This window comes from Rhinopithecus roxellana, chromosome 4 (assembly GCF_007565055.1).
Source record: "Rhinopithecus roxellana isolate Shanxi Qingling chromosome 4, ASM756505v1, whole genome shotgun sequence".
NCBI classification, from domain to species: Eukaryota; Metazoa; Chordata; class Mammalia; order Primates; family Cercopithecidae; genus Rhinopithecus; species Rhinopithecus roxellana.
Window position 1 is genome coordinate 82,724,492 of NC_044552.1, and position 18,179 is coordinate 82,742,670.

The following is an 18,179-nucleotide window of genomic DNA, read 5'->3' on the forward strand; positions in this document are numbered from 1 at the left end:
ATTATGGAATTGTTGAAAGTTTAGACGTAGAAGAGACCTGTATGGTATCTGTTCGAGTCTTCTATACTAGAGAGATAAAAGAGGCTAAATGACTTGTTCAAAGCAATGGAACGGTGAGAGAACATGGGAGTGAACCCAAGTCTTCTGGAAATCTGTCTGTTACTTTGTCAGGTCACATATTAATGTGTTACCCTTGACCTTTACAAAAGATAACACCTAGCTTTTTAATCTTTTCATTCTCTTTAAATTCAGTCCTTGTGCACAGTGAGAAGGGAGGTAAATTGTGGGTTTTTATGCTTAACCAAACTGTTATCTATGTAATGGCAGTATATTAAGAAGATAATTAGTTATCAGAGTGAGCAAGGATTATCTATTATTTAACCAGTTTATTCAAACATAAATTTGGCAGTAATGTAAACATGTTTTCAAAATTTGGGATGGTATTTGTTTGTCATCTACAATGTTAACTAGGAACAAATGGTTATCTCTTGATATAAATCTGTAAATAGTGTGGAAAATAAGAGGTATTTGTAAATATTTTTGTGTTTGAGAGATTGTACAGATAGATGGAAAGCACTAGAGCATTGGTGAAGGGGTGAACAAAATAAAGAGGGCTTTACTGTGCTTAATCAGATTTTTGAAAATTTAAGCTGATTTTCTTTTTTTTTCAGACAGAGTCTCACTGTGTCGCCCAGGCTGGAGTGCAGTGGCCGAATCTCAGCTCACTGCAAGCTCCGCCTCCCGGGTTTATGCCATTCTCCTGCCTCAGCCTCCCGAGTAGCTGGGACCACAGGCGCCCGCCACCTCGCCCGGCTAGTTTTTTGTATTTTTTAGTAGAGACGGGGTTTCACCATGTTAGCCAGGATGGTCTCGATCTCCTGACCTCGTGATCCGCCCGTCTCGGCCTCCCAAAGTGCTGGGATTACAGGCTTGAGCCACCACACCTGGCCGCTGATTTTTTTTAAGGATTCTCAGTCACCTGGGCAAAGAAATTTTTGATTTGACAAGGGCTAAACTTTAAGACCATCAGGTGAAACAAGGATTATGGATTCTTAAAAATTAAGCTCCATTTCTTCTTTTATTTTATAACATACTAATGACCACCAAATCCTTAATTGATCACCAAAGTTCAACTTCTTTGCCAAAGTAAACTAACACTTAAAATTTTCAGGGGAATGAATGCTGCATGTGTAGATTTTATTAGTTCCTTAAAGATCTTTCTGAGTTTTTCAGTGTCCTTATGGTATTCTGAACTTGTTTACATTTTTTTTTTTTTTTTTTTTTTTTTTTGAGACGGAGTCTCGCTCTGTTGCCCAGGCTGGAGTGCAGTGGCCGGATCTCAGCTCACTGCAAGCTCCGCCTCCTGGGTCCACGCCATTCTCCTGCCTCAGCCTCCCGAGTAGCTGGGACTACAGGCGCCGCCATCTCGCCCGGCTAATTTTTTGTATTTTTTTTTAAGTGGAGACGGGGTTTCACTGTGTTAGCCAGGATGGTCTTGACCTCCTGACCTTGTGATCCGCCCGCCTCGGCCTCCCAAAGTGCTGGGATTACAGACTTGAGCCACCGCGCCCGGCTGAACTTGTTTACATTTTTATTCCTTCTACCCAAGTTTACACGATAAAGTAAAAAAACAGTAGTTATATGGTAATATTTCCTCTGTAGTATTCTTCCTCCAGTTGTATGTGGGTTGGTAGTCACTGCTCTTCTCTTCTCTTTGAGAGGCAGGCTAGTTTGGTAGGGAAAACATGGGCTTTGACAGCTCACTGCTCTGTTTTGAAGGCTCAGCTCTCCCACTGCTGGCTCTCATTTCTTTCTTTCCTTTCACTCCCTCCTTCCTTCTTTGTGGTAGGAGTGTGGTATTTAAACTTTATGAGCCCCAGTGTCATTACATGTAGAATGGTAATACCTGTGTCACAGGGTTGTGAGGATTAACTGAGCTCGTGAAGTAATGTCTGGCACAAAGTAAGGGTTTGATACATGAGTAGGTGTTTGGTAATTATGCCAGGTCTTAGTTTTTTTTTGAGCACTCATTCATTTTATCACTTTGCAGGAAGCATTTGTGAATTATATTTTGTTTGGTAAAAAATGTAGTTGAACAGATTCTGAGACTAGGCCCGTGCAAAAATACTTGATGGAAGCCTCAGGAAAATAAAGTAGTGAATACTTTTTTTTTTTTTTTTTAACTTTTTATCTGCTGGTTCACTAGAGTAGACATTAGTGAGGGATGCACAGCAGAAGCCCTACCCTGTCCTGCCCTGAGGAGCCTTTACTTTAAAGAGGCAGGCCATAAACACAGAGTGTATTCTGAAAAGGGTAGCGCAAACATTAGATGTTAAATAAATTCAGAGAAAGTAAAAATCACCAAGAATGGGGGTTGGGAAGGTTTTTAATAAAAGAGGTAGTTCTTGAGGAAGAGTGGAATCAAACTTAAAGGAGAATGGCAAAGTTACTTCATGTAGGAACAGCCAGGTAAACAGGTTTGTGCATATACTTAATGGACGTGCTTTGTACATACCTTTCTGAAGGCAGGTGTAAGTACTGAGCAGAAATGTCTGGGAGAAAAGAGACAAAGGGACAATTGTTGATTTGGGAGTTACCTGCATAGAAGTGTTTCCTAAAGTCCTGTTACTCGAGTCAGCACTTTAACCAGAGGGTCAATGATGAAGACTTTGTAGAAAGGCGATGGGATGAAGTAGAATCATCCCATTCTTTGTGAAGGAAGACGACAAGGAAAACCAGAACAGAGAAGCCTTGGGAGAAGAGTTTTTTTTGTTGTTTTTTGACATAGAGCCTCACTCTGTCACCCAGGCTGGAGTGTAGTGGCATCACAATGGCTCACTGCAGCCTCAAACGCCTGGACTCAAATGATCTTCTTACCCCAGCCTCCCAGGTAGCTGGGACTACAGATGTACACCACCATGCCCAGCTCATTTAAGACATTCTTTTTGTAGAGACAGAGTCTTACTTGCTGTGTTGCCCAGGCTGGTCTCGAACTCTTGGCCTCAAGTGATCCTCCTGCCGTGGCCTCCCAAAGTGTTAGGATTACAGGCATGAGCCATTGCACCCTGCCAGGGTTTTAAGTAGGGGATGTGGTTAGGAAAATTAAATGCAATACAGAGGATCAAAGGAACTAGAAAAGGCCATTTGATTTTTGTATTTTTTGGTAGACATTAAAACTATTTTCTAAGCTCTTATGAAAATTTCTGTTGTGAAGCTAAACCCAAATTGCTTCAGAGTCTGTTTTTTACCTGCTATGCAGTACAGTAAGATTTAAGAAAGTGAATCTTTAGTATTCTGATGCTCTTCTTAGGCAGTCTTTTGCCATTTTAAATGCCCACGTTTCCTTGCTTGTTTTGTTTTCTGTGTTTAGTTTACTTTTGAAACAAATGCTTAATTTCTCTTGGAATTCTGACAGCTTATGTGGTCTGTGAGGAAAATTGTTTGGAATTTGTTTTGTAGCGGAAGGAATGTTATTAATATAGGTGTAAACGGCCCTTGAAATAAGGCTTAATGGAACTTTTGTCAGGGTTACTTTGTTTTGTTTGAGGGATTATAGTTAACTCTTGAATAAACTGATATAGTTGACAAAGATTGGTTTCTGGGAGACTTGTCGGGGTATTTTTGAAAAAAATAACATAATGTTCTTTTTTAGTTCTTTCTTATCTTACAGAAGTAAAATTCTTTTTGTGTAAATGAATATAATAGTGTCTTTTGATTTAGTACAATTGGACTTCTTAAATATTTGAATATGGTATATACCAAGTGGTGGTTTTATAACATATATCTGCCCTCTGCTGGTCAAAATGCATTATTGCTATGAATTTAATAACTAGTAATTTCTTTGAATGTAATAATACTCTGTAATTTCAAAAGTAGGCATAAAACTAAACTTGGGAAAAAATACCCTTATCGTTTGAAGAGAGTACTCTCTTTGGGACAGTTCTGCACAATGAATTATTCTGCCCAAAATGCCAGTAGTGTCCTGATTGAGAAATATTGACCTAATATATTGATGATGATTTTTGCATTTTGGCTGTCTCTATGTGTTTTTTAAGTTTCTCTGTAAGTTCTTGGTTTGTCCTGTCCAATGTGGAAGTCACTAGCCATAAGACTATTTAACCGAATTTAAATGTTCACTTTCTTAGTTCCACTAGCCATATTTCTAGGCTTAATAGCCACTGTGGCTAGGAGCTAATGTGTTGAATAATGCAGATTATAGAATGTTTCCAGCATCATGGAAAGTACAGTTGGACAGTGCTGTTTTAATTTTTAAATTTTAAAAAGTGAGGATTATTTTAATGAAGTAATCATTTTCTTAAATTTGTGATGAATTTCTTTGCCATGTATTCTTTTCACATAACAGCAGTTTCTCAAAAAACAATTCCAATTAACCAAGGGAAATATATTTTGTAGGATTTTAGGTTATTAAGATTTTGTTGTACCATGTAATTTGCTGTAACATATATTTATTGCTGAATGATTATAGTACATTTTTCTCAATGTGGGGCATTGAGTATTTCTAGTATTTTGCTCCTCTGTTTTGAAGAGTTAAGTTAGGTTACAAATAATGGTCATTTTTTTTGACACCATTTGGTTGAGATAATAGCTTCTTTACCCTTTTGGTGCATGTTTGGGATGGAAGGAAAGCTATAAATCAGAACATATATAGAGAAACTATAATGTGTGAATCACAGTTGAATATATGTTGGATGATTAAAGATTAAAAAATACATAGACACTTGATCCAGTTTCTCCTAATGGTAACATCTTGTAACATTATAGACGAATGTCACAATCAATATACTGATGTTGATACAACCCACCAATCTTACTGTGACTTCTACAGTTTTGCTTATACGATAATGTGTGTGTGTGTGTGTGTATTTTTATACAATTTTATCACAAGTGAAAATACATATATCTGCTACCATAGTCAAGATATGGAACAGTTATATACCACAAGAATCTCTTGTGTTGCCCTGTTGAAACCACACACATTTTTCTCTGTCCCACCCCACCCATCCATTCCTAACCCATAGCATCCACGAATCTTTTTTTCACTTCCAAAATTTTGCCATTTCAAAATGTTATATAAATAGAATCATGCAATACGCAACCTTCTGGGATTGGCCTTACTCGGTGTAATTCCTTCAAGACACGTCCAAGTTGTTGTATCTGTTAATAGTTCTTTTCTTTTTATTAAATAGAATTTTGTGATATGTTTGTACCATAGTTTGTTTAACCATTCACCTGTTGAAGGACCTCTGAACTGTTTGTAGTTGTTTACTATTAAAAATAAAGCTGTATAGATTTTTGTGTGGATGTAAGTTTTTATTTCTCTGATAAGTGCCCAGTAGTGCAGTTTGCTGGGTTGTATGGCGATTGCATGCTGAGATCCATAAAAAAAGTGCCAAACTTTTCCAAAGTGGTTGTACCATTTTATATATCTAATAATGATGTAAGCCATTTAGTTTCTCCATATCTTTGCCAGCATTTGGTGTTGTGACTGTTTTTTATTTTAGTCATTATGTTAGATGTGTTGTAATAGTGATAATGGTTTCCATTTGGATTCTCCTAGTGGTTTATGGTGTTGAACATCTTTTCATGTGCCAGTTTTCCCTCTGTATATCTTCTTCAGTGAAATGTCTGTTCATGTTTCATTTTCTAAATAGATTTTGTTTTTTACTGTTGAGTTTTGAAAGTGCTTTATATATTCTAGATACTAGTCCTTTGTCAGATATGTGCAAATACTTTTTCCTACTTCGTAGCTTATCTTTACATCCTCTTCACATGGTCTTTCATAGAAGAAAAGTAAATTTTGAAGAGGTTCAATTTATTAATTTTTTTAATGTACTGTGTTTTCAGCAAGTCTAAGTACAATTTGCCTAACCCTAGATCCTGAAGATTTTCTCCTATGTTGTTTCCTAAAAGTTTTACAGAGATATGTTTTATATTCAAGTCCATGATCAATTTTGAGTTGCATTTTATATATGATACAAGGAATGGATCAAAGTTTTTTTTTTTTTTTTTTTTTTGCATATGGATATATTTGATCCTTTGAGAACAATTTTTTTTTTTTTTTGAAACAGAGTCTTACTCTATCACCCAGGCTGGAGTGCAGTGGTGCGATCTTGGCTCACTGCATACTCTACCTCCCAATCTGGTTCAAGTGATTCTCATGTCGTGCCTCAGCCTCCTGAGTAGCTGGAATTACAGGTGTGCACCACCACGCCTGGCTAATTTTTGTATTTTTAGTAGAGATGGGGTTTCACTATGTTGGCCAGGCTGGTCTTGAACTCTGACCTCAGGTGATCCACCTGCCTTGGCATCCCAAAGTGCTGGAATTACAGGTGTGAGCCACTGTGCCCGGCCTGAGAACCATTTCTTGAAAATATTAGTCTTTCTCCTTTTGTACCTTTGTAAAAAAGTTAATTGACCATATATGTCCAGGAGGGAGCACTTCTGAAATGTATTATGTTCCATTGACCTGTTTGTCTGCCTTTATGCCAGTATTGTACAGTCTTTATTACTGTAGCTTCTTAATAAGTCTGGAAGTAGGGTAGTGTAAGTCTTCCAACTTTGTTATTTTTTTCAAAATTGTTATGGCTATTCTAGGTTTCTTGAATTTTCTTTCCTTTTTTTTTTTTTTTTTGAGGCAGAGTCTCGCTCTGTCGCCCGGACTGGAGTGCAGTGGCCAGATCTCAGCTCACTGCAAGCTCCGCCTCCCGGGTTTATGCCATTCTCCTGCCTCAGCCTCCCGAGTAGCTGGGACTACAGGCGCCCGCCACCTCGCCCGGCTAGTTTTTTTTTGTATTTTTAGTAGAGACGGGGTTTCACCGTGTTAGCCAGGATGGTCTGGATCTCCTGACCTCGTGATCCGCCCGTCTCGGCCTCCCAAAGTGCTGGGATTACAGGCTTGAGCCACCGCGCCCGGCCTTGAATTTTCATATGAAGTTTAGAATCGCTTTGTCAGTTTCTACAAATAATCTTAGATTTCAATGGGGAATACTTTGAGTCTGTAGATCCATTTGAGAGATAATTGACGTCTTTATTAATATAGAGTCTTCCAATCTGAACAAAATGTATCTCTCCAATTATTTAGATCTTATTTAATTTTGCTTGGCAGTATTTTATAGTTTTCAGTGTATGGGCCTTGCTTATTTTTTGTTAGATTTTTCCATAAAATTTTATTTTTTAATGCTATTGTAAAAGATGTTTTTAAAATTTTAATTTCTGATTATTACTGGTATATAGAAATACCCCATCCTGGCTAACACTGTGAAACCCCGTCTCTACTAAAAAAAAATACAAAAAAAAAAAAAACTAGCCAGGCGAGGTGGTGGGCGCCTGTAGTCCCAGCTACTCGGGAGGCTGAGGCAGGAGAATGGCGTAAACCCGGGAGGCGGAGCTTGCAGTGAGCTGAGATCCGGCCACTTCACTCCAGCCTGGGTGACAGAGCGAGACTCCGTCACAAAAAAAAAGAAAAAAGAAATACCATAGGTTGCTGCACACTTACATCGTGCAACTTAGTTAACCTCCCTTATTTGTTTTCATCGCTTTTTTCGTGGATTCTATTAGATCTCCTACCTAGACAGTTACCATCCTCGAATAAAGGCAATTTTTGCTTTTTTTCCAATGTGAATACCTTTTATTTCATTTTGCTTGTTTTATTGCACTGACTAGAATCTAGTAAAATAGAAGTGGTGAAAGTGGACTTGCTTGTCTTGTTCCTGATACTAAGGGAGAAAGGGTTCAGACTTTATCTTGTATGTAAAAGTCTTACAGATACCTTTTATCAAGTTGAGAAAATTTCCTTTGTTGCTAGTTTGCTGAGAATTTTCATCAGAAATGTATATTGAATTTTATCAAATGCTTTTTTGCATCTTTCGAGATGATCATATAGTTTTTGAATTATTATTTTTTGTTTGTTTTTTGAGACAGAGTTTCGCTCGTGTTGCCCAGGCTGGAATGCAATGGTGTGATCTTGGCTCACTGCAACCTCCGCCTCCTGGGTTCGAGCGATTCTCCTGCCTCAGCCTCCTGAGTAGCTGTGATCACAGGCATGTACCACCACGGCCAGCTAATTTTGTGTTTTTGGTAGAGATGGGATTTCTCCATGTTGGTCAGGCTGTTCTCGAACTCCCGACCTCAGGTGATCTGCTCGCCTTGGCCTCCCAAAGTGCTGGGATTACAGGCGTGAGCCACTGCACCCAGTCGTTTTTTAAATTCTTTAATATATTAAACTGCATTGTTTTTCACACATTAAACTTTGCATCCTGGCTAACACAGTGAAACCCCGTCTCTACTAAAAATACAAAAAAAAAAAAAAACTAGCCGGGCGAGGTGGCGGGCGCCTGTAGTCCCAGCTACTCTGGAGGCTGAGGCAGGAGAATGGCGTAAACCCGGGAGGCGGAGCTTGCAGTGAGCTGAGATCTGGCCACTGCACTCCAGCCCGGGCGACAGAGCAAGACCCCGTCTCCAAAAAAAAAAAAAACATTGCATTCCTGGGAGAAACTACACTTGGTCATGATGTATTACCCTTTTATATATGTATTTGAATTTGATTTGCTATAATTTTACATATTTTCATGAAGGGTATTAAACTGTAGGTTTCATTTCTTGTGATATCTTTGTCTGGTTTGGTATCAGAATAATTTTAGGCTCACAAAATGGATTAGGTAGTATTCGCGTCCTCCCCATTCCCCTCTTCCCCACTGTTTTTTTCCCCTCAATTTCTGGAGGAGTTTGTATAGAACTGACACTATTCCTTAATTGTTTGGTAGATTTCCCCAGTAAAGCTATCTGGGCCTTGAGTTTTTGTTTGTTTTTTGCTGAACAGATTCAGTTTATTTAATAGATATTAGGCCATTCAGGTTATCTTTTCCTTCTGGAGAGAGCTCATTTGTGTCTTTCAAGGAGTTGGTGCACTTATAGCATAAAGTTGTTTATAATATTCCCTTATTATGATATCTGTAGAATCTGTAGTAATGTTGCATCTCTGTTTGCTGATATTGGTAGTTTGTATTTTCTCTCTTTCCTCTTCAGCCTGGCTAGAGATTTACCGATTTTATTGATGTTTTTCAAATAATCAGTTTTTATTTTCATTGACTTTTTTGTTGCCTTTTGGTTTTCTGCTTCACTGATTTTTTAATTTGTATGGGTACATATAATAGTAGGTGGATGTATTTATGGGGTAATGGGATATTTTGATATGGGCATACAAAGTATAATAATCACATCAGGGTAAATGAGGTTTCCATCACCTCAAACATTTATCATTTCTTTATGTCACAAACATTCTAATTTTACTATTAGTTATTTTAAAATGTGTGATAAATTATTGTTGACTGTAATCACCCTGTTTTGTTATCAAATACTAGATCTTATTCATTCTAACTGTATATTTGTACCCATTAACCATCTCAATTCTGTGGCCCTCTGCACCAACCTCTTCCCAGTTTCTAGTAATCATCATTTTACTGTCTATCTCCGTGAGTTCAATTGTTTTTTAATTTTTAGCTCCCATAAGAGTGAGAATGTGAAAAGTTTGTCTTTCTGTGCCTGGCTTATTTCACTTAATATAACGTCCTCTAGTTCATCCATGTTGTTGCAGATGACAGGACCTCATTCGTTTTTATTGCTGAATATAGTACTCCATTGTGTATATGTACCACGTTGTCTTTATGCGTTCCGCTGTTGATGGACACTTAGGTAGCTTCCAAATGTTGGCTATTGTGAATAGCACCACAATAAACATGGCCATGCAGGTATCTCTTCAGTATAATTATTGCCTTTCTTTTGGGCATATACCTAGCGGTGAGATTGCTGGATCATATGGTAGGTCTATTTTTAGTTTTTTTGAGGAATCTCCATACTGTTCTTCATAGTGGTTGCACTAATTTGCATTCCCACCAGTAGTGTCCAAGGGTTCCCTCTTCTCCACATCCATGCTGGCATTTGTTATTTTCTGTCTTTTGCATAAAAACCATTTTAACTGGAGTGAGATGATATCTCATTGTAGTTTTAATTTACATTTCTCTGATAATCAGTGATGTTGAGCACCTTTTCATATACTTGTTTGCCATCTGTATGATTTCTTTGGAGAAATGTCTGATTAGATCTTTTGCCCATTTTAAAATCAGGTTATTATATTTTTTCCTATGGAGTTGTTTGAGCTCATTATATATTCTGGTTATTAATCCCTTGTCAGATGGAGAGTTTGTAAATATCTTATCTCATTTTATGGGTTGTCTCTTTGTTGATTGTTTCCTTTTTTGTGCCAAAGCTTTATAACTTGATGTGATCCCATTTGTCCATTTTTGCTTTGGTTGCCTGTGTTTTTGGGGTACTACTCAATAAATTTTTGCCTGGGCAGAATTTTCCCAATGTTTTCTTTTAGTAGTTTCATAGTTTGAGGTCTTAGATTTAAGCCTTTAATCTATTTTGACTTGAATTTTGTATGGTGAGAGATACGGGTCTAGTTTTATTCTTCTGCATATGCATATCCAGTTTTCCCAGTACCATTTATTGGAGAGACTGCTCTTTACCCAATGTATGTTCTGGGCCACTTCGTCAAAAATGAGTTCACTGCAGATGTATGGATTTATTTCTGGATTTTCTATTTGATTCCATTTGTCCATGTGTCTGTTTTCTTTTTTTTTTTTTTTTTTGAGACGGAGTCTCGGTCTGTTGCCCAGGCTGAAGTGCAGTGGTGTGATCTCGGCTCATAGCAATCTCTGCCTGCCGGGTTCATGCCATTCTCCTGCCTCAGCCTCCTGAGTAGCTGGGACTACAGGCGCCCACTACCACACCCGGCTAATTTTTTGTGTTTTTAGTAGAGACGGGGTTTCACCGTGTTAGCCAGGATGATCTTAATCTCCTGACTTCATAATGCACCTGCGTCTGCCTCCCAAGTGCTGGAATTACAGGCGTGAGCCACTGCGCCCAGCCTATATGTCTGTTTTTATACCAGTACCATGCTGTTTTGGTTACTATAGCTCTGTACTATGATTTGTTTTTATTTTGGTAGGCCGTTTTAGAAGATCTGTAGTATAATTTGAAGTCAGGTAATGTGATTCCTCCAGTTTTGTTCTTTTTGCTTTGGGTTGCCTGGGCTATTCTGGGTCTTTTGTGGTTTCATGTAAATTTTAGGATTTCTGTGAAGAACGTCTTTTTTTTTTTTTTAAGACAGAGTCTTGGTCTGTCGCCAGGCTGGAGGGCAGTGGTGCAATATCCGCTCATTGCAACCTCTGCCTTCCAGGTTCAAGCGATTCTCCTGCCTCAGTCTCCTGAGTAGCTAGGACTACAGGTGTGTGCCATTACAGCCAGCTAATTTTTGTATTTTTAGTAAAGGCGGGGTTTCACCATGTTGGCCAGGATGATCTCCATCTCTTGACCTCATGATCCACCCACCTTGGCCTCCCAAAGTGCTGGGATTACAGGCATGAACCACCTTGCCTGGCCATCATTGTGTTTTAATAGGGATTGCATTGAATCTGTAGATTGCTTTGGGTAGTATGGACATTTTAACAATATCAATTCTGACAGGTGGAGAGGCCAGGTTGGCTAAAACTTTTGCCTCCAGCTTTGGAAAATGACATTGGGGGAAGGATGGAGGGGTTGAGAAAATGAAAAACTGTGAGACCTGGAGGTTGATTTGAGACTCATACATCTAAAGCAAAATTGGTTAAAAATTTAAGGAGTTTCTTGGATATCACTCAAAGTATTGAAGATGACCCACTTCTGGATACCCAGCTTCTTTTAACATTACTCACTAGAAGCTCATTTTAGACCCTGATTCTTTTTCCTACAGTCCTCATAGAAAGTCTTCTCTTGTTTATTCATGTTGTGTTACTTTTAGCGTTTTTAACAGATGTGGTTTGTTCTTACCCTAATCTAAATGAAGACAGGTGCCCAGGATACTACACCAACCCTCTTAAAATTCAAATGGTCGTAATCCTTGGGAAAGTTATCTTGTGGTGGATATTCCATTTACATCTTGAATGGTATATCCAATATCACCACAGCAAAGTCAGAAATCGAGGCTATAACTTGATCTACTGGTGTATAAGGCATCTCAAAGAATTTGCATTAATGATACACTCCATTGGTAACAATAATTATCTTCATACTGTGTTGCAGCAATTCCTTCCTGGAACCCAGCAGATCAGATTATATATTGATCTCCTTCTGGCCATCCTGGCTCTGGAGCTGATCTGTTTTCTGTTGTATCTGCTTATTTACACAGTGAAAATCTGGAAATTTAATAAAGCTAAACCATATCCTGATGTACTTGAAGAGGGAAAAATCTATACGTAACCCAGCGGTATTACCTTGGAAACTGGATTCAGAACTATTTGAAACCTAGAAGAAATTGTTGAAAAGCAAGGAGACATAATAGTATATATGAAGTGACACAATGAAGTGTTGAGTGACTGTTGGCTCTCACTTCCTGGGACCTAGCCTGTTAGCCAAGTAGAATGTGAGAGGCTCACAGTCTTGACAGCCATTGCAGAGGAATCCAGAGTAATCTCACGAGCTGCTGTAGAGAATTGCAGCTTTTGCTGAATAACATTTTATAATTTTTGTTGGAAACCTGAATTTGGTTCTCACCTGTGTAACTGTATACTATATAGGGTTTGGGGGTAAAGGTACCTTGTAGACGCCTTGATAACTTGAGGATAATGTCTGTTGTTTACTTTTTGAAATTATTTAACTGCTTGGTTTATCTTAGGATCAAAGGTATAATTTAAACGAAACAACAAAAATCCAATGTTGAATCTTTCAATCCATAAACATGGAATATATTTCAGTTTTTTTGTGTGTCTTTTTCAATTTCTTGCATCAATGTTTTATTCTAGTCACTCTGGAGATCTTTCATTTCTTTAAGTTTATTTATCTTACTGTGTTTGTAGCTATTGTAATGGAATTACCTTCTTGATTGCTTCTTCTCATTGTTTGCTCTTGACAAGTAGAAATGCTACTGATTTTTTTTTTTTTTTTTTTTTTTTTTTTTTTGAGACGGAGTCTCGCTCTGTCGCCCGGGCTGGAGTGCAGTGGCCGGATCTCAGCTCACTGCAAGCTCCGCCTCCCGGGTTTACGCCATTCTCCTGCCTCAGCCTCCCAAGTAGCTGGGACTACAGGCGCCCGCCACCTCGCCCGGCTAGTTTTTTGTATTTTTTAGTAGAGACGGGGTTTCACCATGTTAGCCAGGATGGTCTCGATCTCCTGACCTCGTGATCCGCCCGTCTCGGCCTCCCAAAGTGCTGGGATTACAGGCTTGAGCCACCGCGCCCGGCCCTGATTTTTGTATATTGATTGTGTATCCTAGAACCTTACTGAATTTGTTTATTCTAATAGTTTTTTTGGTAGAGTCTAATTTTTTCCAAATATAAGATCATATTACCTACAGACAAGGATACTTTGACTTTTTCCTTTCCAAATTGGATGCCCTTTCTTTCTCTTGTCCGATTGCTCTAGCTAGACATTGTTTGACTGTTATGTTGAATAACAGTAGTGATAGTGGGCATCCAGGTCTTTGAGGAAAGGCTTTCAGTTTTTCCCCATTCAGTATGATACTAGCTGGGGGTGTGTCATATATGGCTTTTATTGTGTTGACATATGTTCCTTCCATACTTTGTTTTTTTGGGATTTCTATCATAAAGGGATGTTGAATTTTATCAGAATCTTTTTCAGTATCAGTTGAAATGATTATGTGGTTTTTGTCCTTCGGTCTGTTGATATGATGTGTCACATTGGTTACTTTGCATATGTTGAACTATCATTGCATCCTTGGGATAAATCCCACTTGATCATGATGAATGATCTTTTTAATATGTTGTTTAATTTGGTTTGCTAGTATTTTGTTGAGGAATTTTGCATCAGTGTTCATCAGGATATTGACTTCCTTTTCTTTGATGTGTCTGTCTGGTTTTGGTATCAGGGTGATACTAGCCTTGTAGAATGAGTTTGGAAGTATTCCCTCCTCCTCTGTTTGTCAGAATAGTTCGAGTAGGATTGGTATTAGTTCTTCTTTAAATGTTTGATAGAATTCAGCAGTGAAGCCATTGGGTCCTGGACTTTTCTTTGCTGGGATACTTTGTATTACAGCTTCAATCTCATTTCTTGTTATTGGTCTATTTAGATTTTGGATTTCTTTGTGGTTTAATTTTGGTAGATTGTTTGTGTCTAGGAAATTATCCATTTAATCTAGCTTTTCCAATTTATTGGCATATAGTTTCTCATAGTAGCCTCTAATGATCGTTTGAATTTCTGCAGTATTGGTTGTAATGTCTCCTTTTTCATCTCTGATTTTATTTGTGTCTTCTTTCTTTCTTTGTCTGGCTTATCTTTTGCTTAGCTTTTCAAAAAAAACAGCATTTTGTTTCATTGATCTTTTGTATTTTTTATTTCAATTTCATTTATTTCTGCTCCGATCTTTATTGTTTCTTTTCTCCTAATTTTGGGCTTGGTTTGCCTTTGCTTTGCTAGTGTTTAAAGCTGCATCATTATGTTATTTATTTGAAGTCTTCTGCTTTTGTAATGTAGGCGCTTATTACTATAAACTTTTCTCTTAGTACTGCGTTTGCCTTATCCTACAGGTTTTTGTATGTTGTGTTTTTATGTTTATTTGTTTCAAGACATTTAAAATTTCCTTTTAAATTTCTACATTGATCCCTTGGCCGTTCGGGAGAATACTATTTAATTTCCATGTTTGTATGGTATACATAATTCTTCCTGATACTGATTTCTAGTTTTATTCTGTCGTGTTCAGAGAAGATATTTGATGTGAATTCAATTTTTTTGAATTTTAAGAGTTGTTTTGTGACTCAGCATATAGTCTGTCCTTGAAAATGATCCGTGTGCTGAGGAGAAGAATGTGTATTCTGCAGCTGTTGGATGAAATGTTTTGCAGATATCTGTTAGGTTCATTTTGGTCTATAGTTCAGATTAAGTCCAATGTTTCTTTGTTAATTTTCTGTCTGGATGATCTGTCTAATGCTGAAAGTGGGGTGTTGAAATCTCCAGCTGTTAACTTGGGTTTTATCTTTGTCTTTAGCTCTAATAATATTTGCTTTATATATTTGGGTTTTACAGTGTTGGGTGCATATATATTTACAATTGTTATATCATCTTGCTGAGTTGACCCCTTTATCATTCTAAAATGACCTTTATCTCTGTAGTTTTTCTCTTGAAATCTGTTTTGTCCCATATAAGCTACTCCTGCTCTTTTTTGATTTCTATTTGCATGCACTATCTTCTTCCCTCCCTTTATTTTCAGTCTTTGTGTGTTATTATAGGTGAAGTGTGTTTCTTGTAGGCAATAGATCATTGGATGTTGCTTTTTTATACATTTAGCCACTGTTTGTCTTTTGATTGGAGAGTTTAATTCATTTACATTCAATGTTATTGATATGTAAGGACTTAATACTGCCATTTTGTTATTTGTTTTCTGGTTGTTTTGTGGTCTTCTTTTCCTTTTTTCCTTTTTTTTTTTTCCCATTTGAGACAGAGTTTCACACTGTTGCTGGGGCTGGAGTGCAGTGGCGTGATCTCGGCTTACTGCAACCTCTGCCTCCTGGGTTCAAGCAATTCTCCTGCGTCAGCCTCTTGAGTAGCTGGGGTTACAGGTGCCCGCCACCATGCCCAGCTAAGTTTTTTGTATTTTTTTTTTTTTTTTTTTTTTTGAGACGGAGTCTCGCTCTGTCGCCCGGACTGGAGTGCAGTGGCCGGGCTCACTGCAAGCTCCGCCTCACTGCAAGCTCACTGCAAGCTCCACCTCCCGGGTTTACACCATTCTCCTGCCTCAGCCTCCCGAGTAGCTGGGACTACAGGCGCCCGCCACCTCACCCGGCTAGTTTTTTGTATTTTTTAGTAGAGACGGGGTTTCACCATGTTAGCCAGGATGGTCTCGATCTTCTGACCTCGTGATCCGCCCGTCTCGGCCTCCCAAAGTGCTGGGATTACAGGCTTGAGCCACCGCGCCTGGCCTGTTTTTTGTATTTTTAGTAGAGACGGGGTTTCACCATGTTGGCCAGGCTGGTCTCGAACTCCTGACCTTGTGATTTGCCTGCCTCGACCTCCCCAAGTGCTGGGATTACAGGCTTGAGCCACCACGCCCAGCAGCTTCTTGTCTTTTCATGAAGATGATTTTCTCTGGTGGTATGTTTTAATTCATTGCTTTTTATTTTTTATGTATCTTGTGTAGGTTTTTTTGGCTTGATGTTACCATAAGGCTTGCAAATAACATAATCCATTATTTTACACTGATGACAACTTAATATTAATTACAAAAACAAGCAAAGAGAAAACTAATAAAACCTCTACACTCTAAGTTCATCCCCTCCACTTTTAAACTTTTGGTTATTTCTATCTTATTGCATTGTCTGTGTATTGAAAAGATGTAGTAATTTTTTGATAGGTTCCTCTCTTGACCTTTCTGCTAAAGATATGAGCAGTTTATACACCACAATTACAGTGCTGCAATATTCTGTGTTTTTTTAATGTGCTTACTATTACCAGTGAGCTTTTTACTTTAAGATGATTTCTTATTGCTCGTTAACATCCTTTTCTTTCATTTTGAAGAACTTCCTTCAGCATTTCTTATAGGACATGTCTGGTGTTGATGAAATCTCTTAGCTTTTGTTTGCCTGGCAATGTCTTTATTTCTCCTTCACTTGAGGGATATTTTCCCTTGATATACTATTCTAGGATAAAAGTTTTTTCCTCCAGCACTTTAAACTTTCTCCTGGCCTGTAGGGTTTCCTCTGAGACATCTGCTGCCAGATGTATTAAAGCTCCTTTGTATGTTATTTGTTTATTTTATCTTCATTTAAGATCCTTTATCTTTGACATTCAGGAGTTTGGTAATTAAATGTCTTGAGGTAGTCTGATTTCAGTTAAATCTGTAACCTCTCTGTGCTTTTGAATTGTGGTATTTTTGTCTAGGTTTAGAAAATTATCTGTTATTATCCCTTTGAATCAGCCTTCTACCCTATCTCTCTACCTCCTTGTTAGGCCACTGACTATTAGATCTGCCATTTTAGGACTGTTTTCTAGATTTCGTAGGCATACTTCATTCTTTTTTATCCTTTTATTCTTTTGTCTCTTCTGACTGTATTTTGAAATAGCCTGCTTCAAGCTTACGAATTATTTCTTCTGCTTGATTAATTCTGTTGAGAGACTGATGCATTCTTCAGTATGTCAGTTGAATTTTTCAGGTTCAGAATTTCTGCTTGATTTTTAAGTTATTTCAATCTCTTGTTAAATTGATCCGATAGAATTCTGAGTTCCTTCTCAGTGTTATGTTGAATTTTGTTGAGCTGCGTCAAAACAGCTGTTTAGAATTCTCCGCCTGGAAGGTCACATATCTCTGACACTCTGGGATTGATCATTTGTGCCTTATTTAGTTCATTTGGGCAGGTCATGTTTTCTTGGATGGTCTTGATGCTTGTGGATGTTTGTTGATGTCTGGGCATTGAAGAGTTAGGTATTTATTGTGGTCTTTGCTGTCTAGGCTTGTTTGTCCTCATCCTTCTTGGGAAGGTTGTCCAGCTATACAAAGGAATTGAGTATCCTGATTTAAGTCTTTGTTCACTACAGCTGCATCTGCATTAGGGGGAACACAGACTCTTGCAGACCAGTGGAGGTACTGCTTTGGTGGTTTAGGTGAGATCTGAGAGAATCCCCTGGATTACCAGGCAGAGACTCTTGTTTTCTTACCTTACTTTCCTCCAAACAAATGGAGTTTCTCTCTCCGTGCATTCTCCTGTGGCTGAGGGAGGGGTGAAACAAGTACCCATGTGACCACCACCACTGGGACTGCGCTGGATTAGACTTGAAACCAGCATAGCACTGAGTCTTACCCAGGACCTGTGGCGACCACTGCCTGGCTACCACTGATGTTCACTCAAGGCCCAAGAGCTCTTCAGTCAGCAGGTGGTGAATCCAGCCTGGCTTGTATCCTTCCTTCAGGACAGCGAGCTCCCCACTGGCCCAGGGTGGGTCCAGAAATGTCTGAGAACCAGGGCCTGGGGTCAGGAAGCTTAGGAATCTGCTTAATGCTCTGTTCTGCTGTGGCTGAGCTGACATCCAAGCTGCAAGACAAAGTTCTTTCCGTTCTTCCTCTCCTTTCTTCAAGTAGGAGTCTTTCCTCGAGACCACCACCGCCCAAGGCCTGT

General features: G+C 38.6%; 1 protein-coding gene and 1 pseudogene across 6 annotated transcripts in view; both read left to right on the forward strand.

Moving 5' to 3' along the window:
* Positions 1-12,485, forward strand: part of LOC104668850 — a 28,021-nt pseudogene extending 15,536 nt beyond the window's left edge.
* Positions 1-18,179, forward strand: part of SMAP1 (small ArfGAP 1) — a 192,442-nt gene that overhangs the window by 16,012 nt on the left and 158,251 nt on the right. The window lies entirely within an intron of this gene.